Genomic DNA, 24,669 nt, shown 5'->3' with positions numbered 1-24,669 from the left:
ATAACATGTGCCACTTGAAATGAGAAAAAATGAAAAACTAGTATCCATCATACTTCATACTTACTTTATTTCCACAAGACACAGAAATTTACAACGTGCAATTCTTTTTAAGCTTCAACTATTCAAAAATAATTGCACAAATCACACAGTATTATCTCCAAATGAACATAGCGATGAGGAACAAAGTTTATAAATGCTTACACTGATTAAGTAATCAAAACAAATTCAAGATCGGCATTTTTTTCTAAGCCACTGACATTGCTTGGTCACTATAAAAGTAGAAATTTAGTATTGCTTATGTATACTGTATTGCTTAGAAATAATAAAGCATATTCATTCAACTTTCAACTAATGATATAAGAATAAACAGGCAACATAGCATTCTCATAACAAAATATACCCTGAGAAATTTTCAGATAACATTTTTCACTCCTGAAGTCAGAAAAAATACATTAAAACAAATCCAATTAATACTCTATAGGATTACATTAGAGAAAGTAAACAAGGAAAATGACATTAGTTTTGAAAAATAAAAAAACAGATTTCCCAACTGTCTGTAGACATAATAAAGAATTATCTTTGAAAAACTAAAATATTGGCTCTACTCTCATAATTTTTAAATATAATTTAAATAGATTTTGTTAATATAAAAAAAATAGTTACAACATAATAGAACAGTCCTATGCCAAAAAGGCTCAACCACACTGAACAAAACCAAACAAGGAAGTAACTCTTCATTGATTCAACAGCTAAAATGAACAGCAAGGTTTTAAAACACCATTATAATATAAATGCTTTAAAATTTCAAAATGAGAAAAAAATGAACTTTTAATAACTGAACCTGACCAATGTGTAATTTTGCTAATATGTGACTATGAGATACATATGAATCACCGTACTCAGCGGCCAAATATGCAATGTTTAATTTCTATTTTTTATTTTTTTAGATTTTATTTACTCATTTGAGAGAGAGAGAGGGAGAGAGAAAGACAGTATGAGCAGGAAGAGAGGAGAGGGAGCAGACTCCCGGCTGAGCAGGGAGCCTGATGTGGGGCTCGATCCCAGGACTCCAGGATCATGACCTGAGCTGAAGGCAGACACTTAGCCAACTGAGCCACCCAGGCGCTCTGCAATGCTTCATTTCTCATAATTTCTGCATGGCACTTTTAAGTAACACATATATTTTCAAATGATTTTTACTGTTTACCCAACCACATAACTTTAAAAAACTATCATTCTTTTCTTCCTAAGCTGTGTTCATTTTTTTAAGATAAGATAAAACACAGATTGTGATCTCTCTCTTATGAGCACAAATTCTAGTCTCCCGGTTGTTAAAGGTCTTCTCTTCTCAATTTCAATCTGTTTCATAAGAAGGGAAGGGAGAAAACTGTTGCGGGCCTCTCTCTGAGAGGATAACTCACTTTTGTTTAGTTTTGACTGAGTATCAGACACTATTCTGGATGTTTTATACCTGTTATCTCATTCATCATTCTAGAGTTCAGTGTTATTATCCCCATCTTACAGATGAAGAATCTACTTCAGAATGTCTGATCATCACCTGACACCAGAGAAATACAAGAAGACATAAGCTACAGAGCTGTTCATAGTAGGTAATGTAGAAGAAATCTAGAAGAAATGCACGAATTCCTAAAAACATACAACCTACAAATATTAAGTCATGAAGAAATAGAAAATCTGAATAGATCAATAATGAGTGAAGAGACTGAACCATATATCCCACTGTGGAAGCACGGGACTGGATAGAGTTTTACTGATGATTTTTGTCAAACATTTTAAAAAGAATGAATACCAATCCTTTTCAAACTCTTCCAAAAACCAGAAGAGGAGGGAATGCTCTCAAACTCATTTTATAAGGCTATTATTATCCTGATAGCAAAGCCAGATAAGGACACTGTAAGACAAGAGAACTACATGTAAATATTCCTCATGAATACAGATGCGAAAATTGCAATAGAATACTAGCAAACGAAATTCAACAGCATACTACTGGAAGAATCATATACCACGGTCAAGTGGAATTCATCCCTGAGAAACAAGGGTGGTTCAACATACACAGATGAAGAAGTGTAATACAACACATTAATAGAATTGAGGACAAAAATCACATGTTCATCTCAACAGATACAGAAAAACTATCTGACAAAATTCAACGTCCAGTCATAATAAGAACACTCAACCAACTGGTTGCAGAATACTGTACCATGAGAAAATAAAGACCATACAGGACAAACCCTCAGCTAACATCAGACTCAATGGTGTAAGGGTCACAGCTTTTTCTCCAAGATCAAAAACAGGACAAAGGCATCTACTCTTCCCATTTCTATTCAATCACACTCATGTAAGTCCTGGCCAGAGGCATTAGATAAGAAAAATAAATAAAAGGCATCTTAATCAGAGAAGAAGTAAAGTAATGTTTGCAGATGACATGATTTTTTTTTTTAAGATTTTATTTATTTGAGAGAGAAAAAAAGACAGCAAGAGAGAGAGAGGGAGCACAAGCAGTGGGGGGAGAAGGAGAAGCAGGTCTCTGGGATCATGACCGGAGCCCAAGGCAGATGTTTAACAGATTGAGCCATGGAGGCATTATTATAGATGACAAGATCTTATCCATAAGAAATCCTAAAAATTCCGCCAAAAACCTGTTAGATCTAATCAATGAATTCAGTAAAGGTAGAAGATACCAAATCAACATACAAAAACAAAACAAAACAAAAAAACCAAACAACAACAAAACGAAAAAACAATAGTATTTCTATACACTAACAATTTATCTGAAAAAGAAATAAACTCCCTTACAGTAACACCAAAAACAGTAAAATACATAAGAACATTTTCTTTAAGTTTTTTTTTTTTTTTTAATTTGACAGACAGAGATCACAAGTAGGCAGAGAGGCAGAGAGAGAGGAGGAAGCAGGCTCCCTGATGAGCAGAGAGCCTGATGCGGGGCTCGATCCCAGAACCCTGAGATCATGACCCAAGCTGAAGGCAGAGGCTTTAACCCACTGAACCACCCACGGGCCCCCATAAGAACATTTTTAACCAAGGAGGTAAAAACCTCTACACTGAAAATAATAAGGCAATGATGAAAGAAACTGAAGAAGATACAAATAATTGGAGAAACAGTCCATGCTCAGGGATTGGAAGATTTAATACTGTTAAAACTTCCATACTACTCAAAGATGTCTATAGACTCAATACAATCCCTATCAAGATTCCAATGGCATTTTTTACAGAAATAGAGAAAATAATCTTACAATTTGTCTGGAACTACAAAATACTCTTAATAATAGCCAAAACAGTACCGAGAAATGGGAACACAGGAAGCATCACATTTCCCGATTTCACACAATATTACAAAGCTATGGTGATCAAAACAGTATGGTACTGACTTAAAAGCAAATAGACAAGTGGAAGAGAATTAAGAGCCCAGAAACAAACCTATGTGTATACACTCAAGTAATATTTGACAAAGGAGCCAAGAGTATTCAGTGGGGAAAAGATTGGTCTATTCAATAAATGCTGCCAGGAAAACTGAAAGTTTTCTTGCAAAAGAATGAAACTAGATCACTGTCTTATGCCATTCACAAGAATTAATTTGAAATGGTTTAGGAAAACTGGGAGTTTAATTGCAAAAGAATGAAACTAGATCACTGTCTTATGCCATTCACAAGAATTAATTTGAAATGGTTTAAAGATTTAAATGTAATACCAAAAACCATAAAAGTTCTAGAAGAAAACACAGGAAGAAAATTCCTTGACAAGGGTCTTGGCAATGATTTTTCAGATGTGACACCTTAAAGCACAGCAACAAAATAAAAAGTAAGCAAATAGGACACATCAAACTAAAAAGCTTCTTCACAGCAAAAGAAGTGAAAGACAAAATGAAAACACAACCTATGGATTGGGAGAAAATATTTTCAAACCACACATCTAATTCATAATATAATAAGTGATTCAAATATTTGATTATTATTCCATAATAAGAAATTCCTAATATCGAATAAGGACTTTATACTCAAAATATATAAGGAACTCAACAGCGAAAACAAACAAACAAATAATCCAATTTAAAAATGGCCAAAGAGGGGCGCCTGGGTGGCTCAGTGGGTTAAGCCGCTGCCTTCGGCTCAGGTCATGATCTCAGGGTCCTGGGATCGAGTCCTGCATTGGGCTCTCTGCTCAGCGGGGAGCCTGCTTCCCTCTCTCTCTCTCTCTCTGCCTGCCTCTCCATCTACTTGTGATTTCTCTCTGTCAAATAAATAAATAAAATCTTAAAAAAAAAAAAAAAAAAGGCCAAAGAATCAAAATAGTCATCTCCAAAGAAGACATACAAATGGCCAACAGGTACATGAAAAAGGGTTCAACATTATCAGTCATCAAGGAAATGTAAATCAGAACCACAATGAGATATCACTTCACACCTGTTATAAAGGCGATCATCAAAAAGACAAAAGATAACAAGTGTTGGTAAGGATGTAGGGAAAAGAGAGGGAACAGCTGGCCACTGTTGGTGGTGATGTACATTGGCGCAGCCACTACCAAAAACAGTATGGAGGTTCTGCCAAAAGTTAAAAATACAACACGCATATGATCCAGCAATTCCACTTCTGAGTATATATATCCAAAAGAAAGGAAATCACAATCTCAGATGTCTGCATCCTCATTGTCAGTGCATTATTTACCAAAGCCAAGACAAAGAAACCACTTCAGTCTGTCCAACAGTTAGTAGATGAACAAAACTATGGTAGCATGTGCACGTATCCACACATACACAACGGAACATTATTCATCCATAAAAAAGAACATCCATTTCCAACAACATGGGTGGGCTGAGGGCTTTATTACGCTACGTGAAATAAGTCAGAGAAACACAAAGTGTGTATGACTTCACTTTGTGAAGATCTACAAACAAATGTGAGATCTACAAAAAGGTGATGAGATTTACAAACAAATTCATAAAAACAGAGAAGAGACTGGTGGTTGCCCGAAGTAAGGAGTGGGGATGGGAAATGGGTGAACGAAATCTAAAGGTAGAAACTTCTAGTTACAAGCATAGTTATGTTCTGGGAATGTAATATACAGCATAGTTATAATTACCAACACTGTATCTTATATTTGAAAATTTCTGAGAGCTAGCTTTTTCAAAGTTCCTATCACAAGAAAAAAATGTTAATCATGTGCAGGGAAATCTGTTTACTAAACTTACTGTGGTGAGCATTTCACGATATAGACATAAATCATTATGTTGTATACTCTGAACTTATACAATGTGATATGTCAATTATATCTCACTAAAAATGGGCGGGGGGGTAGTTGAGTAAGTAGCTTGCTCAAGACATGTAGTTGAGGTTCAAATCCAGGCCTGCCAAATTTCAAAGTTCATGCTATTTCCATACAATCTGACTCCCCAAAATAAATGTGTGTCAAACACCCTAGTAACATACAAATGCAAATAATAAACTAGTCAATGATCTGACATGAGATACAAGTAATGTAGCATCTGGATTCAAAGATATGACCAGTACTAGCATCCCGTATATGAAGTTAGTTGTCTAAAGCATGTGTTTTTCGCCTTTATTCTTTAGAAATCTAAGACTAAGTTTCTTTTCTATCCACTAGCCCCAAGTTATTTCACCCTTCTTTACAAATTGTTTTTCATCTTCTTGCTGGCTCTGGGGAAAAATATGTCATCTCATTTGATATACCATATCTTTTTAAATTCTGTTGCTCCGTGAGGCACCTAGGTGGCTCAGTTGGTTAAGCGACTGCTTTTGGCTCTCAGGTCATGATCCCAGGCTCCCTGCTCAGTGGGGAGCCTGCTTCTCCCTCTCCCTCTGCTGCTCTGCCTGCTTATATCTCTCGCTCTGTCAAATTAAAAAAAAAAAATCTTTAAATTCTATTTCTCAGGTTCTCTCTGCCCTTCTCAGGCACCATGGTAAGGTTCAATGCAGCAAGCCCTACCATTCCTCCATCTATAATATCCCCTTATGATGGGCAGCTGTCACTCAGGGTAGATCAGCACTCTTGCAGAGAATCTGCTCTCTTTGCCTCCTGAAACTACTTCAAGTCTCCTGACCTTTTTCTCTTATTTCCATTACCAATGGAGAGTTCCATAAATTAAGCAGACAATCTTAATAAAAGCTACTACTATTTCTGACTTGGGCTATTTCTTAAAAGGAACTATCTTGAGGGACACTAGACTGAAGAAGGGGAAGGAAAACAGAGGAAGTGAAGGGAAACATGTATTTGAAACATTTGTAACATGAATGAATGAATGAACACATGTAAAGTATTTAGAACAGTGTCTATACCTAGTAACTGATTAGTAACTGTTGGCCACTGTTTAATGTGACTGTTCTAAACAATTCTATAAAGAAATAATTATGCATTATCCTGTTCCAGGTATACCTAACTTTACGGAACAGAAGTACCACTGATCGGTTGGCTTAAACCAACTGTGGAAACCAAATTGTGTTTTCCTATGGGCTCACTTAATAAAGGTGGAAGCGTCCCCCCATGGAAAGCTCCCTACTGAAAATCCACTAGAACATCTTAATAAAACAGTGTGATATTTGGAAACATTTATAATAATCAAAATACGCCAGTAAGTATATTACATTAAGAATTAAAAATATTGGGGCACCTGGGTGGCTCAGTGGGTTAAAGCCTCTGCCTGTGGCTCAGTGGGTTAAAGCCTCTGCCTTCGGCTCAGGTCATGATCTCAGGGTCCTGGGATCGAGCCCCGCATTGGTCTCTCTGCTCAGCGGGGAGTCAGCTTCCCCCCTCTCTCTCTGCCTACTTGTGATCTCTGTCTGTCAAATAAATAAAATCTTAAAAAAAAAAAAAAGAATTAAAAATATTCTTCACTAAACTGCTCCCCTAGGGTTAATTAGGGTTGTTGATGTGATATGTTTTTGAAGTTCTAAACTCTTTATTGTATAAAATAGGTTCATCCTGTGGCGCCTGGGTGGCTCAGTGGGTTAAGCCGCTGCCTTCGGCTCAGGTCATGATCTCAGAGTCCTGGGATTGAGCCCCACATGGGGCGCTCTGCTCAGCAGGGAGCCTGCTTCCTCCTCTCTCTCTGCCTGCCTCTCTGCCTACTTGTGATCTCTCTCTGTCAAATAAATAAATAAAATCTTAAAAAAAAAAAAAGATAGGTTCATCCTTATCTGCAGTTATCAAAACATATTATTTTGATAAAGTGAAGATTTCTATACAGTGTATTTCTTCAAGCATGTTGTAACAACACAATTTCAAGCATTAAATCTGCTAAGCCTTACATTTAAAAAAGAGAGAAATCAGTTACAATTCACAGGAAAAATAGGTACAACAAAATCAAAAAAGAAAGAATGAGTTTTTGATGACATTTAGGTTGAAAACAATTCCCTTCACCAACAGGAATTACAATAACCAATTATTTCGACATGACAAGCTTCTAACAAAATAAAGGGATTCATCATAGAAACCTTTATGAGATACTTTCGGTTATCTGTAAACAATTAAATAATTGTCTGGTAGTAGGAACATCAAGCCAATTTCTTCAACCGTCAGAAAACAAAAGATCTTTGAAGGTTGACTGTTGCAAGCCAAAACCAAAAAGAGATGCTGTGAAACTCTGAGGAAGAAGGAAAATCCTGAAAAGCCCTCACCTGTTCTAAAAGAAGAACGAAGCGAGCACACCCCACCAACCACTCTGTGTAAGGATGTCCCGGGGCCACAGGCCGACAAGGAACTAAACACCTCAAAAGCAAAGAGAGATTCAGCATCCAGTTAAGCAGTGTAACTCGTAAGTCTTAAAAAGCATCTGCGGCAGAATATTTTTTAGTTACAGAAGCCAGAGAGATGAAATAACAATTTTCACAAATTAAAATATTTCAAAGGGCTCAAATGCATAACAAAATGTCAAATTTAATACCTAAGCCACAGAAAGCAAATGAAAACTAAAAGTTTTAACATATTCAGTTTTTTTCTTTTAAAGAGCATCTTTAAATATCACAAGTTCTGAAATAATTTAAAAATCAGAGTTATACTTCTAAAAAATTCACCATACTGACACCGTTTTTTATGGGGAAGGAAAAAAAGCTTACGTTACTCAGAACTCTGTTTCTCTCTGTGTTTTAGGGTCAAAAATATATGTTTATAAAAAATAAAAAATTATATTTAAAAAAATAAAATATATATATATATATTTAATATATATATATTAAATATATATATATTAAATATATATATATATTTAAATACCCAAAAATACTATTGGGGACTCAGACATTAACACGTTAAAATAGCATATTCAGTTTTGTCCACATAATTCAATCCATATTTATTTTTAATCAATTGACAAAGTACAATGCTCCTCAAAGCTTCAACCTTACCAAATAATAAGCCCCTTTACAGAGCTAAACTTTACAAAAATCATGCTGTAGCACTTGCCATGTTCTTCCATATCGAAGGAAAATGAAGCTAAACAAACCAAACCAAAACAAGACAAAACAAAAAACTCCTCGAGAAACAAAAGGTTCACACAGGACAGGCTGTGCCAGACTTGGCTGTGCATAGCCTATTGTGAGTCCTGATCTTGGTTTTAAAAGTATTTCCAGGAAAAGCCTTTTGATCTTTTAAGCAAATGTAAGAGATCCTCCTATCATCAGGATCTGATTAGATCTTCAAATGATAACATAATACCTGTTTGCCAAGCTCGAAATCCTGACCAAGCAAAGAAAAAATGACTTCCTTAAAAACTAACAAAATACAGTTCTAAACCCTTAAGTTTCCTGTGGTCAGGAAGCCTCCAACCTAGACTGAATCTCTCCACTGGGGTCACCAATTCCATCTTCTGTCCCCAACTCCAAGACCTTATTCAAACAATTATGGCCTCTCTCTTCAACTGCTACCTTTCCAAAGTTGCTTTTCCTTTGGAAAAAGAAAGGAAAGGAGGGAAAGAAGGAGGGAGCTTAGCAGCAGCCAAACTTTCTCCTACTTACACTGAATTCAAACACAACTGCCAACTCAATTTTCTTCTACCTCCATTAGCTACAGGGCCACACCCTTTGCTTCAAAAAGATGTTCTAACATATATAAGCTCTATATCCTTACTTCCCATTCCTTTTAGCTAAAACAAATTACCTTTATCATCACTACCCATCAATCTTGTGTAAAAAGCACCACACCTTTAAAATCACCTGGTTTGGGTAGAGAGGGCTGCTAACAATAGTAAAAGGTGGTTGCTTTCCACGGCTTCATTCAGCCTCACAGAAATCCTGATACCAGCATTTTTACACTAACTTTCAGAGAGGAAACTGAAGTTGAAAAAGATTAAGAAATTTACCCAAGGTTACATAGGCAGCTCAATAAAAAATGAATCTAGCTTTTTCTTTCTTTTTTTTTTTTTTTTAATTAAACTCTACATCCAACCTGGGGTTGGTTCCAACTGAGCCAGCCAAGAGTCCCCCAAAATGCATCTATCTTATCTGAAACTCCTTTATCACTGATTGTACTTTACCTCCCTTAAGATGCAACATACTGTGTGTAAGAACATATGATGGGTGGGGAGGATCCTAGGAGATGGTGGACTGGGAAGCTCCAGGAAAGGGTGTTCTCACTGCACCCCCAGAGTCTGTCTGATGTAACAATTTGGAACCCTGGTGTCTGCTAACAGCTTGCAACTTACAGGGGAAGATCTGAATGGCAACTTTTGGGTAATTTCAGTTCTTAGCACAGGAGCAGCTACCCTTCCTACTCATGCTTTACCCCAGCCATGTGTTCGACAGCAGCTTACACACGGAATGCGGGTGGTAGGGTGGGCAAAAAGGACCTTGCCCTCAGAGTATCAGGAATGATGCTCTGATTGCTACTTCTTATCACAGACGCTCAAAATGAAGAGGTGACCGCCACTGATGCACCTGCCCACACTGTTAAAAGTCTCTGTCTCTCTAGCTGAAATGACTGCGAGGAGATTTAAAGGGCCAGCATCCCACCTATCCCTTCATTTTTCGCTTTTTTTTTAGGGAGCCCAGGTATTAATTAGGACACTCAAAAACAACTGCACATATGAGCAAAATTAGAAAGTGACCAGATATGCCCAAAAAAGGATCAGAAGAGATCCGAGAAGATCTTACGTTCATATTTCAGGCTGATCCTAACCAAAAACAAAGCATACAATAATTAAAAAATACATAATAACAAAATCTAGCGAAACCTGTGAAGGGGGAGAATCTCATTTCCTGAATTACCACATTATTAGATTCAACTGTCAGTTGTTGGGGAAAAAAAAAAAAATCACAAGACATACAAAGAAAAAGGAAAGTATGTCCCTTTCAAAGGAAAAAAAATATATCAACAGAAACTGTCCCCATAAAAGTCCTATGGCAGATCTACTAGAAAAAGACTTTAGGGGCACCTGGGTGGCTCAGTAGATTAAGCCGCTGCCTTTGGCTAAGGTCATGATCTCGGGGTCCTGGGATCGAGTCCCGCATCGGGCTCTCTGCTCAGCAGGGAGCCTGCTTCTCTCTCTCTCTCTCTCTCTGCTTGCCTCTCTACCTACCTGTGCTCTCGATCTCTCTCTCTCTCTGTCAAATAAATAAATAAATAAATAAATAAAATCTTAAAAAAAAAAAAAAGACTTTAAAACAGCTGTCTTAAAGATGCTCAAAGAACTAACCAAAAAATGTGGAAATCAAGAGAACAATCAATGAAAAAATGGAAATAAAAGAACAGAAAGCACAAAAAAAAGTTCGGAGCTGAGAAGTACAAGAATCAAAATGAAAAATTTACTATAAGGATTCAGCATCAATAACAAAATACAGGGAAATGAGCTGAAAAGGAGCACAGGTTTTATGCTTACTGACATTAAGTTGGTACACATTCAAATTAGTATTAGAACTTTAGAATGTTATAGGTAACCCCATGGTAGCCATAATGAAAACAGCTATAAAATATAAACACAAGGAAATGAGAAAGTTACTTAAAACTTTCACTATAGGGGTGCCTGGGTGGCTCAGTGGGTTAAGCCCCTGCCTTCGGCTCAGGTCATGATCCCAGAGTCCTGTGATGGAGCCCCATGTCGGGCTCCCCACTCAGCAGAGAGCCTGCTTCTCCCTTCTCCTTCTCCCTCTGCCAGCCGCTCTGCCTACTTGTGATCTCTGTCTGGCAAATGAATAAATAAAATCTTTTAAAAAGCTAAAAATGAAAAAAAAAAAGAAATATCTTACATCAACACTCAACTTGGTAACTTAGGAAAAGAGAAAAAGAAGAAGAAACTAAAACCAAAGCTAGGAGAAGGAAATAATAAGGAAGTGAGAAGGGATAAGTGAAATAGAGAACAGAAAAACACCAGAGAAAATTTTTAAAAAGCTGGTTCTGAAAAGATCCACAAAACAGACAAACCTTTAGTTACATGGCCTGAGGAAAAAAACACTCAAATTACTACAATCAGAAATGAAAGTGGGACATTACTACCAAGTCTAAAGAAATACACAGGATTATAAGAGAGTACAATGAACAATGGTATACCAACAAACTGGATAACCTATTTGAAATGGACAAATTCCTGAAAACACAAAACTTACCAAAAGCAAGTCTTGAAGTAACAGGGAATCTAAATAGGTCTATAACGACTAAACAGCTTGAATTAGAAATCAAAAATCTCCTAACAAAGAAAAGCCTGGAACCTGATGGCTTCACTGGAGAGCAATACCAATCTTTCTCAAAGTTTTCCAAAAACTTGAAAAGAAGGGAACACTTCTTAACGTACTCTAGAAGGGCAGCATTACCTTGATAGTAAAGCCAGACAATGGCACAAGAAAAATTACCGACCAATATCCCTTATGAACATGGATGCAAAATCCTCAACAAAATACTAGCAAACACATCTCATTAGCAAAGTAAAAGGATTATGCATTAAAATCAAGTGGGATTGGGGTGTCTGGCTGGCTCTGTGGGTAGAGCATATGACTCCTGACGTCGGGGTGGTGAGTTCGAGCCCCACACTAGTTCTAGAGATTACTTAAAATCAAGTGGGATTTATTCTTGTACTGTAAGAATATTTCAGCATATGAAAATCAATCTATATTTCAGAATATGAAAATCATCTAATCCCACCTGGGTGGCTCAGTTGGTTAAGCATCTGCCTTCAACGAAAACAGACACATAGACCAGTGGAACAGAGTAGAGAGCCCAGATATGGACCCTCAACTCTATGGTCAAATAATCTTCGACAAAGCAGGAAAAAATATACAGTGGGAAAAAAGACAGTCTCTTCAATAAATGGTGTTGGAAAAAATGGACAGCTGTGTGTAGCAGAATGAAACTCGACCATTCTCTTACAACATACACAAAGAAAAACTCGAAATGGATAAAAGACCTCAACGTGAGGCAAGAATCCATCTGAATCCTAGAGGAGAACACAGGCAGTAACCTCTTCAACATCAGCCACAGCAAATTCTTTCAAGACATGTCTCCAAAGGAAAAGGAAACAAAAGCAAAAATGTATTTTGGGAACTTCATCAAGATCAAAAGCTTCTGCACAGCAAAGGAAATAGTCAACAAAACAAAGAGGCAACCCATGGAATGAGAGAAGATATTCGCAAATGACAATACAGACAAAGGGCTGATATCCAGGATCTATAAAGAACTCCTCAAACTCAGCACACATAAAACAGATAATCATGTCCAAAAATGGGCAGAAAACATGAACAGACACTTCTCCAAAGAAGACATACAAATGGCTATCAGACACATGAAAAAATGTTCATCATCACTAGCCATCAGGGAGATTCAAATCTAAAACACATTGAGATACCACCTTACAATGGTCAAAATTAACAATATAGTAAACAACGTGTGTTGGAGAGGATGTGGAGAAAGGGGAACCCTCTTACACTGTTGGTGGGAATATAAATTGGTACAGCCACTTTGGAAAACAATGTGGGATTCCTTAAGAAATTAAAAATAGGGCTCTCCTATGACCCTGCAATTGCACTACTGGGTATTTACACCCCAAAATACAGATGTAGTGAAAAGAAGGGCCATATGTACCCCCAATGCTCATAGCAGCAATGGCCACAGTCGCCAAACTGGAAAGAACCAAGATGCCCTTCAACAGATGAATGGATAAGGAAGATGTGGTCCATATACACTATAGAGTGTTATGCCTCCATCAGAAAGGATGAATACCCAACTTTTGTAGCAACATGGACAGGACTGGAAGAGATAATGCTGAGTGAAATAAGTCAAGCAGAGAGAGTCAATTACCATATGATTTCACTTATTTGTGGAGCATAAGAAATAACATGGAGGACATGGGGAGATGGAGAGGAGAAGGGAGTCGGGGGAAATTGGAGGGGGAGATGAACCATGAGAGACTGTGGACTCTGAAAAACAATCTGAGGGTTTTGAAGGGGTAGGAGGTGGGAGGTTAGGTGAGCCTGGTGGTGGGTATTATGGAGGGCACATATTGTATGGAACACTGGGTGTGGTACATAAACAATGAATTCTGGAACACTGAAAAGAAATTGGGGGGGGGGGGGGAGCATCTGCCTTCAGTTCAGTTCACAATCCCAGGGTGCTGGGATCCAGCCAGAGTCAGGCTCCCTGCTCAGTGGGGAGTCTGCTTCTCCCTCTCCCTCTGCCTCTCCCCACAACTCATGCTCTCTTATTCTTTCTCTCAGATAAAATCTTTTTTAAAAAAATAAATCCATGTAATATGCCATATCAACAGAATTATGGAGAAAGAATAACACATGATCATCTCAACTGATGCAGAAAAAGCATTTGACAAAATTCAACATCTTTCTTAATGAAAACAATCAATAAACTAGAAACAGAAGAAAACTTCCTCGGCACAATAAAAGCCTTATGTGAAAAACAGTGAGGATCACAGTCAAGGTAAAAAATTGAAAGCTATCCCTTTACAATCAGGAACAAGGCAAAGATGCTCACTTTTACCTGTTCAACATAGTTCTGGAAGTTCTAGCATGAGCAATTAGGCAGGTTAAAGAAACAAAAGGCATCCAAATTGGAAAGGAAGAAGTAAAATCATCTGTTTACAGATGATATGGTCATCTATGCAGAAAATCCTAAAAATATACCCTAAAATACACTGTAAGAATGAATAAACCCAGGAAAGTATCATGAACAAGAGTCAATATATAAAAATCAGCTGCATTTCTAAACACAAACAATGAAAGTTCTGAAAAGAAAATTATAAAAATAATTTTGTTTACAACCACATCAGAAAGAATAAAATATTTAGGAATTAACTTGATCAAAGTGAAAGACTTATATAATAAAAACTACAGAATTTTGCTGAAAGAAACTGAAAAAGACATAATGGAAACATACTGCATGATGACAGATTGGATAAATATTGTTAAAATGTCAGTACTACCCAATGTGGTATACAAATTCAAGGCAATCCCTATCAAAATCCCAAAGATGTTTTTTGCAAGGGGGGTGGATCTCAGGGGACACCAAATAGCCAAAGCAATCTTGAGAAGGAATAAAACTAAAGAATTCACACTACTGATTTCAAAACTTATTGCAAAGCACTACTTATCAAAAATAGTTTGGTATTAGCACAACACAGACTTATAAGCCAGTGCAATAAAATGGAGAACCCAGAAATAAACTCACACATACATGTTCAAATGATTTCCTCAAGGGTGCCAAGCCATTCAATGAGATAAGGACTTCTTTTCAACAAACGATGCTGAGAAAACCAGATATCCACATACAAAATAATGAAGGTTGACCCTTTCCTGACACCATATAAAAAAATTAACACAAAAATGCATCAAAAAGCTAAACGTGAGACCTAAAACAACGAAACTCTTGGAAGAAAACATACGATAAAAGCTTCATGACCTTGGATTTGGCAATTATTTCTTGGATATGATACCAAAGGCACAGGCAAGAAAACAAACAAACAAACAAACTGGATTTAAGAAAAATTAAAAATTTCATTCGCCATAAGATACTTTCAACAGAGTAAAAAGGTAACCCACATAGTCAGAAAAAAATTATAAATCATATATTTGATAAGAGATTAACGAATTACAGAGAACTCCTAAAACTCAACAACTACAAAACAAACAACCCAATTCAGATATTGGCAAAGGACTTGAACCGACATTTCTCCAAAGATATACAAATGTCCAATAAGCACGTGAAAATATACCCAATATGACTACTCATTAGGGAAATGCAAATCAAAACTACAATAAAATGTCATCTCACACCCATTAGATTGGTTAAAAAAAAAAAAAAAACACAGGAAACATTAAGTGTTGGCAAATATATAGAGAAACAGGACCCCTCGTGCACTGTTGATAAGAATGTAAAATGGTGCAGCCGGGGTGGAAAACAGTATAGCAGTTCCTCCAAAAATTAAAAAAGTAGAATTTACCAGCAATTCTACTTCTAGGATCTAGGAATTTCACTTCTAGGTATCTATGCCAAAGAAGTGAAAGCAAGTCTCGAGGAGATATTTATACACCCGTTATCTGTAACAGCAACATTATTTACGATAGCCAAAATGTGGAATCAACCCAATGGCCACTGACCAATGAAAGGACAAGGAAAACACACTGGACTATTACTATCCACCCTTAGAAAGAACGAAAATTCTGCGATGTGCTAAGATGTGTATGAGTTTTGAAGACAATCTACTAAATGAAATAAGCCAATCACAAAAAAAACACAAATGCTATGTGGAGTCCATTTATATGAGGTACTCAGAGTAGCCAAATTCAGAGGCAGAAAGCAGAACAGCGCTGCCAGCAGCTGTGGGGAGGGGAGAATGTGAAGCTATTGTTTAAGGGGTCCAGAGTCTCATTTCACAAGGTGAAAAGAATTATGGGAATGGATGTTGCGATGATTGCACAAAAATGTGAATGTGTTTAATACGACTGAACTGTACATGTAAAAAGTTCAGATGATAAAATTTGTATTATGTGTATTTTACCACAACAACAAAATGAAGAATACATGATTGTGTGTTTAATTCTCTTAGTGGTTGACAATTTACTTAGGGAACAGGCATTATTTTACTCATTTTACTGAGTGTCATAAAATCCTACACAGTGCATGTACACTACTAGAGTATCCATTCCCAAAGCTATTGGTGATTTCATAATAAACCAGACCGGCTGTCAAGTCAGTCCCTGGTTACAGAGCCATAAAAGGCCGGCTCGCATTTATAACTGGATCTTCTTGGAAACAAATCCAGTAAGATACAGTGAGGTGGGGAAAGGGAAACCAGGAATGGAGAAGACGCAAGACCACATAGATCTTGCCAGACGAAAGCAGATGAGCTGCTTTCCTGTCTTCAAGGTCAGGCAGCTGGGAACAGGAAACGGCAGCTTAGAGACTAGAAGGATTTGGCCAGAGACCATACACAGAATATAAGCACAACGCAATGTGGATACTATGTCAAATACACTAGCCAGTAAGAGAAATCAAAGGGCCTAAGTATTCATCTAAGACCATCCGTATTCAATGTACATTTTCCATCAGCAGTTCCAGACCTTGAGATGTCAAGAGACATCAACTTTAAAATGCACACACTTACACCTGCCCTACCAAATTGGGCGTCAACTTTTCATTTTGCCAAGTAAAGACATTAAAAAACATAAGTCAAACTACCCTGTACTGTCATTATCTTACTTAAAAAGAGCCCATTTCAACACCAAAATAGGAGGAATATCATGATAAAGAATCAAATATTTAGCTGCAGGAAAAATTCACTGTATTTTCTTTATATTTCACCAGAGACCAGCAAAAATCCATCAAGGTCTACAGAAACCATTGCTGCAGATGATTCAATAGCATCCACCTAAGTTTCCTTACATTTCTATGATAACCTTTAGAACTGAAGATACACAGATAAAAAATAGAAAAGCGAAAAAAAAAGACATCGCTGAATATAGTGGCCTGGGTCAGATGACATACCAATTAATACACAGAAGAAATATAATAAGTAACAATAATTCCAGCTGGATTCTGAGCTTGTTCTATTTCTAGCCAGTGGTTTACTCCCTGGGAGACAAGGTCCCACACCCATAACAGCAACAACTGTTTTCTGAATGTATTGACCAAAATAGCGTGGTGGAAGATGATGAAATGCTGTCAACCGTGAGGGCACATACTTTTCCAAAACTTTTCTTCTATTCCACCTACAATGCCATGCCATTTTTAGCTTTCTAAAACAGTAACAGCAGTACAAAAGATTAATGTGAAGCTATTATCTGCACCGTTCAAAGAGACCACTGAAGATACCTGCAGCCACCAAATTCTACTGACTAGGGAAGCACACACAGCTGAGCCATGGGAGCCGGGGGACCCCTACAAAGTGACTCTGTTACAGACTTGAATTAACTTATGAGTATCCACGATGGGGGTGGGGAGAGGGGTAACAACAACAACACAAGAGGGCTCCTGAAGGCAATTATTTATCTCCTACCACAGTAGACTTTACTTAGGCACTGTGTGTATACATTATATACAGTGATGTGTGATCAGATTAAGGCATATGTATTTGTAAGAAATAAACATTTTTGACTTTTCCCTTAAAATATAATTCTGCCATGTAGAGCATATCCCCAATACACCTAAAGTCAAAAAGCAATAACACACACTCTTTTAAAAATATATATATAACCAAGTAGATGTATATTTGTATATAAAGAACAAATACACACACACACACACACACACAGTTTCCCCTTCTTCCACCGCTAAATGTTCTCTACATTTTGGAGGGGATTTTTGTTGTTATTGCTTTGTTTTGGTTTGGGTTTTGGTTTTTTCTTTGGGCTGCTGCTTCTTACGTACAAATATGGGGGCCCCATTACCAACTACAACCACAGAACCAAAGAATGTAGATTTGTAAACAATAGTACTATTCTTATCCTCCTGAGCTGAAGCCAAATTTACATGATGATATCAGAAATACCATTTATTTACTTCCTGTGGCTCAACAGTTAACACTTACTGCTATCAAATCAAGGAACACTAGAACTCCACTTCCAAATACTCTAAAGGACAACACATGGAAGGAAGACTGAGCTGGGGGGCGGGGGGTTACTCCCCTAAAGTAACCCCACCTTCCACACTAACCCGAACAGCAAGGACAACAACCCCTGATTCGGAGAACTCAGAATATATTAAAAAGTAAAGACCTGTCAGCAAAGAAAGCTTATTGTTTCTGCTTCCTCACTGGCCCTGGAGGCTGATGTCTGCCGGGGAGAAATTTCACAGGAAACACTAGCCAAAGCTAATTCCATAAACCTATAACAGGTGCCACATTTTGGCGCCGGGGATAAAAGGTATTGTTCTAACACGGGTCAAAACATTCTGCGAAAAAAAAGAAAAATCTTATATTATATTTCAACTGTGTTGAAACTAGAAGGCTAAATTCAGATAACTGTCTAACCTGTGTGGGAAAATAACAAATTGTTTGGGTCAAATAATGGTGTGAGTAATTATATAATGAAGAGAAAGGAGGCTTTTAAATTGAAATGGAAAAGTAATGCCTCAGCATTTATGCAATTACCCACTATTTTCATTTCAACAAATTCTTCAAATTTGAATATTTCAACTCTAATTAGCATTAAAATAATCCAAGTAAAATTCAACCGCCTATCTCTAGCTTTTGGAGCTCACTAACTAAAGCAAGGCCAAGACAAATACCGTTTTTCTATCAGAGATAAAATGAGTGAACCAGCAGGTCCTTAATGGCCAGGCACTGGCTGCCCACCCTTCCCACACCTCCTGGAAGAAAAGCTTTTCCCACTGGGGCCTCAAGGTTTAGTGCACGCTCCCCTTCATACATATTACCCCTTCTTTCCTCGAAAGACTGTCCAATTCCCTCTTGATTCGGCAACAACTCTTTCTTTATTGGGACAAGAGGGAGTGATTAAAAGCTACCGCCCTTTAAATAGAGAATTCAATTCTTTTTAAAGAACTGTTAGGCTGTTTTCAGAAACATGAGGACAGAAAAGGGATTTTGTGTCTCAGATGAAGGGAATCGTGTAAATGTAAGAACTAGAATAGGAACATTAAAGAATAATATTTTTGAGTTGAGCAATATGCCCGCTATATGCCCGCTGAGAAACTTCCTTTCCAAGAGGCAGAGGTATGCATAGGTCATACCCCAAGGAAGCTACCATCTAAAGGAGGCACAGGTAAATCGTAAGCCGCCTCTGGCTCCCCAGCAGGCCAGTGTCACATAGGCAGACATCAAGGTATGGAATGTTTCCTTTGTTTTAAAAAAATCAACCAAGACACATACGTTAGACTGTTTATCCAAATCTTATCAATAAAGCTAGGTACCCAAGTGCCCACAGCTCCCAAATAGTACAAAATAAACAACAGGAAATGCTGTATATTAGCATTTCCCAGAGTACATTCCTTGCCGAACCTCAAATGTTCACTTTCCTGTTTTTCAATAGATCGTATAGGAAAATCCTTTCTTATATCCCCAAATATCTCCTATCCTATTGAGACATTTTTATTTTCTAGATTAAATAGTGAAAACTGGATCATGTTAAGATTTTTCAAGAGAAAAACATTCTAGCTTGGCTTCATAAGTCCATTTCTAGGGAAGCTCCCTGACTGCCAACACGAGTGAAAGCTGGTTCGCTTCAGAACCCGTTAACAAGTGTTAAAAACCCTTATTGTATTTTCCCGAATATTCCCCCTCTATTTCCAGTCTAATAAACATTCATGTTTAAGTGTTCAATTTGTATACACTGTATAAAAAAATCTTTCCGGGGCGCCTGGGTAGCTCAGTGGGTTAAAGCCTCTGCCTTTGGCTCAGGTCATGATCCCAGGGTCGTTAGATCGAGCCCCACATTGGGCTCTCTGCTCAGCAGGGAGCCTGCTTCCCCCTCTCTCTCTGCCTGCGTCACTATTTGTGATCTCTGTCTATCAAATAAATGAATAAAATCTTTAAAAAAAAAATCTTACCAAGAACCCAGTCTTAAAAATATAACATTCTGGACGACGGAGTAATGAACAGTCAGCTAATAGTTGCACAATGCTTACTATGTGAAAGGCACTGTTTTAAGCACTTTGCATATATGAAAGCACTTTTAATCCTTTTATCAACTTCATAAAGTCTGCATTTTTATTGCCCTTCTTTTACAGATGAAGAAACTGAGGCAGAATGAGACTAAGTAATTTATTAAAGGCTACTGATGAGTGGTGAGGCTTCTGAAACTCAGAAGCCCTAGATTATGCTACTTCAGTACACAAATGAAAAGGTGCTACATGAACACACGCTGCTTCCACTGATATGTCCTGACATCCACGACCAAATGTCAATCCTAGGGCATTGGAATTTCACCACGACAGGGGCTCCTGGGTGGCTTGGTGGGTTAAGCATCTGACTCTTGGATTAGCTGAGCTCATGATCTCAGGGTTGTGAGATCAAGCCTCAGGCTCCACGCTCAGAGCGGAGTCTGCTTGAGACACTCTCTGTCCCTCCGCCTGCCCCCTACCACTTGCTGCTCATGCTCTAATAAATTAACAAATCTTAAAAAAATAAATGTACACTTTGATCACGTTGCTATAGAAATGTATCTGTGAAGTCATGAACCCCAAAGGTTTCTTGTGTTGCTTCGTTATCTTTCCCTCCAGTCCCTCTGTCACCTCTCCACCTCTGGACACATCACCTGCCCCTTCTCTCCCTCTTCGCATTCAAGATAACTTAGTTTTGTAGAATTTTATATAAATAGAGTCATAGGGTATATACTCTTTTTTGTCTGACTCCTTTCGGCCATTTTGCAGAGTGTATCAACAGTGCACTGCTTCTGAGTCCTGAACAGTATTCCACGGGTTCCATGTTTTGCCAACTTCTCCTCGTGAGGCCACGAGGGCAGGGGTCAAAAGAGGGAGACAGAAAGCCTGGACTTGTTCTTTCTTATTTGCTTCCTGTCTCTTAGAGGCACCTGTTTCTAACCCCAAAAGAGAGAGTCTAACATCCGCACTCTTAACCAAAGAACGAATACCTTATATTTCACCATGGCTCCAAGCACTGATTATGGTTGCTTCAAGAAAAAGAAAGGTAAGTGTTATAAAAATTAAGAATGAAGAAATGTGTTGCCTGCTCTCTATAGCCTAAAGATAAACTTCGGCTGAAAGCAGAGAGGGGAGAAAACAGAGAGGCCCTCTCTGCCTCTATAAACCCCCAAAAAGCTAAAATTTCAGTAATGTGGACTCCAGCATGGTCAAACCACAAACCAACCAACCAACTAACAAGTCAAGTTGAGGAAGCCAAGCTAAGGCTTAAGAAAGCAGAGGCTTGGACATCAGAGATTCTCAGGAAGAGGAGAGTGGAGCCAGCAGGACACCTGGCCCCGCACCCAGGGTCCTTTCCCCAGCACCTACCACTCTACCCCTCCTAACAGGTGTAGCCTTGCCTAAAAAAGAGGACAATGAACTTTGTTGTGAAAGGCAATTAAGATGCAGCCTAAAGGCAAGGACCAAGCCAAGGCCAGGACAGGGCAGTGGCCTTTAAATTAAGAAGCCGGGGTGGGTGGGGACTTCATGCCCTGACAGGCAGAAAGCAGATGGCCAGGCAAGGGCTCTGACTACGGTTAGTGCAAATGCAACTGACCCTAAACCAACTGCAGTCCACTTCGTTTTTAAGGAAGTTGATTTGCCAAAGAAACCACATAAACCTGCTGAGCATCTAAGTCGATGGTTCTTAAACTAGAAAGTGCATCTGATGCTCCAGGAGGACAGATCGTTGGAGCACCTGTTATGATACATTAGGTCTGGGGTGACACCCCAGAACCTGCTAAGTTTCTGGTCCGGGGACCACACTGAGAACCACTGCTCCGACACAAGTTGAGGTCCTTCCCTTCTAATCCCGTGGGCAAGGTGAGAGAGTTACTAGAAGCTACAGTTCCCATGTGCTCAGTCCTTCTCATGCCACGACAGATGTGCCATGAGGACATGGAAAGGAGACGCTCTCAGACATAAATATCACTTGCTGTCAAATACACTAAGGTTCATACCTCCTGCCGATACAGGGGTACTCATCACTCCTGCACCAGGAAAGGGTGAGAGTTGCTCACTGTGCCTCCTCTTCCGTTATCTACTTTAAAGATGGAAACCTGTACTATGACCACGCTGCTCTTGCTCGAGCACTAGGAACAGACATGTTGTTGTTCTGCCACACGGCTGCAGGTTCATGAGGCGCTCCATCAGATCTGAGAAAGATGATCATGGCTCACCTTGGTCTTGGGATGAGATGAGATGCTGAAATGTCCTCCTCTGGGGAGGTAGTGAGAGTGTTTCATCTACGGGCCAAGTTTCATTCAGGACACGCATAAGAGTAAGAATAGATTCGGATGTTTGGGAGTGAAAGGCTGAACTATAGGGCATGCTGTTAGACCTCTGTCCTGGATGTAGTCCCATTCCTGACCAGAAGGAATACTGGTTTTGTCATCCACGAAGCTCAAGAGAAGTTATCTACAGCACCAATTCTAGAGTTTTCTAGGACATGGCTAATCAAAGAGAATTCCCTTTTCCTCTTGTAATGAATGGGTAGTCCCAGAACTCAGACCTAAGCCAATCAGCACATGGCCATTAGCTCATCCATGGAAAAAGGGTAAAATTCAAGGAAATGCACAGAGAGTTTGAAGAAAGCATTCTTTTCCTCTTAAAATACTGCCCCTTTCTTTTATAGAGTAGGAACAAAAGATTATCAGACCCTGAGGCCAAAAGCCAGAGGAAGGTATAGCCAAAGAAATCACTGAGAAATGCAGACAAAGCCACTGGATTAAGGCATAACTTTTAACCTTGAGTTATGCAAGTCATTATATTTCATTATCATTAGGATGTCTCTGATCTGCCATTGAAATGTATGGATCCAAATAACCAACAGAGCCACCAAACCCCACTAAGAGTGCTGAAGAACCAGTTAAATAGTGTTTGCACAACAGTTTTGTACCTTCCTTAATGTGAACCATTTTCTTTGCATCTGCATGCTTTCTAGGTGCCAACTGTGAGAAACGCCTCGTACTGGGAGATTTTGAAATTTACAGGATGGACAGTCCTTCCCTCCAAATTAGAAAAGAATCACAGGGTTAGGATATTATAGAAGCTCTATAAAGGATGTTTGGGTAATCTGCCAGGTTTCTAAATCTGGAGAACTGCTAAGACTCTGGAATCATAAATACCACCATCGGGCGCCTAGGTGGCTCAGCGGGTTAAGCTGCTGCCTTCAGCTCAGGTCATGATCCCAGAGTCCTGGGATCGAGCCCCATATTGGGCTCGGGCTCTCTGCTCGGCAGGGAGCCTGCTTCCTCCTCTCTCTCTCTCTCTCTCTCTGCCTGCCTCTCTGCCTGCTTGTGATCTCAGTCTGTCAAATAAAAAAATAAAAATCTTAAAAAAAAAAAAATCATAAGTACCACCATGTTGATCTCCTCGTTGGGGAGCAACATCCCCTTAAAAGGTACATCCTTCTAGTTCAATCCTAACGTTTTAAAAATAAGAAATGGAGTCCAAGTGATTAAGCTAATTAATTTGAAAAAGCAAAAATCATGTTTTCTAAGAAGTAACTTCAGCACTGGTTGTTCTCCACCTTTTCTCCTGCCCAAAGACAGTGCTGAGCTGTGTCCCAGTCCCACCGACGGCAGTGGCCCTGAACGGGAGGAGAGGCGCAGAAAGGTGGCCTGTCAGAGCATCACTAGTCTAGCCTTACCAGACTTACTAGTAGAGTTCTATACAATTTTCTTTAGTTTGTTTTGGATTTTTAAATTTGGTCCCAAATTATAGGACTCCAAAAATTCATTTACTAAAAAAATTCTTTGTGGCACAAATTCTCTGCTTTAAGGAATAAAATATAAAGGTGCACCTGGGTGGCTCAGTTAAGCATCTGCATTTGACGCTTGATCATGATCTCCGCAGCCTGGGATCGAGCCCAGCATCAAGCGTCCACTTCTCTCTCTCTCTCTCTCTCTCTCTCTCTCTCTCTCCCCCCCCCCCCGGCGCCCCCCCCCACTGCTCATTCTCTCTCTCAAATAAATAAATAAAAATTTTTAAAAAGAAATAAAATATAAATAGTAGAATCTTGAATAGCATTTTAAATTACCATGTTCAACTTCATGTAATTTTAAAGTGCTACGGGGTCAAAAGATAATGTTGAACTTTTGTCATTGGGTTTGTTTCATTTTTTTAACGAAGTAAAAGGGAGTCCTATTTATTTCTACTAATAATGTATTAATTTTTGCTAGTTATCATTCTAAAGTTGGGTGAAAAAAACTCCAGCTATGATGATGTCATTGGTTGATAAGAATCCATTTTAAAGAACAACAAACCTATTTTAAAAATCTGTTTACATAAAGAAATCCATGATCATATTCACACTGAAAACAGTTTGTTCAAGTACATAAAGGTGCACAGTAGTGTCTGCTGGCCTGTAAGCAAAGCCTCTTCCACACAGATGAGAAATCAAAATTAGCACCAACCTATCACACTCTCAGTGCAGAATTTAATGCTACTTGTTGTGTTTTGTCATCTCAGTCTTCTTGTGAGCCTGAAAAATAATACTGTTTTCCAAGGCCACTTGAACATCAGAGTCTACCTAATGCTACAGTCACCTACTTTGCTGTTAACCCAGGGAACTGAACTTAAAGGCCG

At 38.5% G+C, this 24,669-nt stretch overlaps 1 protein-coding gene across 3 annotated transcripts in view; it reads right to left on the bottom strand.

Annotated features, from left to right (window-relative positions):
* Positions 1-24,669, bottom strand: part of CDKAL1 (CDK5 regulatory subunit associated protein 1 like 1) — a 640,699-nt gene that overhangs the window by 343,175 nt on the left and 272,855 nt on the right. The gene's annotated exons all lie outside the window — the stretch shown is intronic.

This window comes from Mustela lutreola, chromosome 6, assembly GCF_030435805.1.
Source record: "Mustela lutreola isolate mMusLut2 chromosome 6, mMusLut2.pri, whole genome shotgun sequence".
Taxonomy (NCBI): Eukaryota; Metazoa; Chordata; class Mammalia; order Carnivora; family Mustelidae; genus Mustela; species Mustela lutreola.
This window is presented reverse-complemented; position numbering and strand designations above follow the sequence as displayed.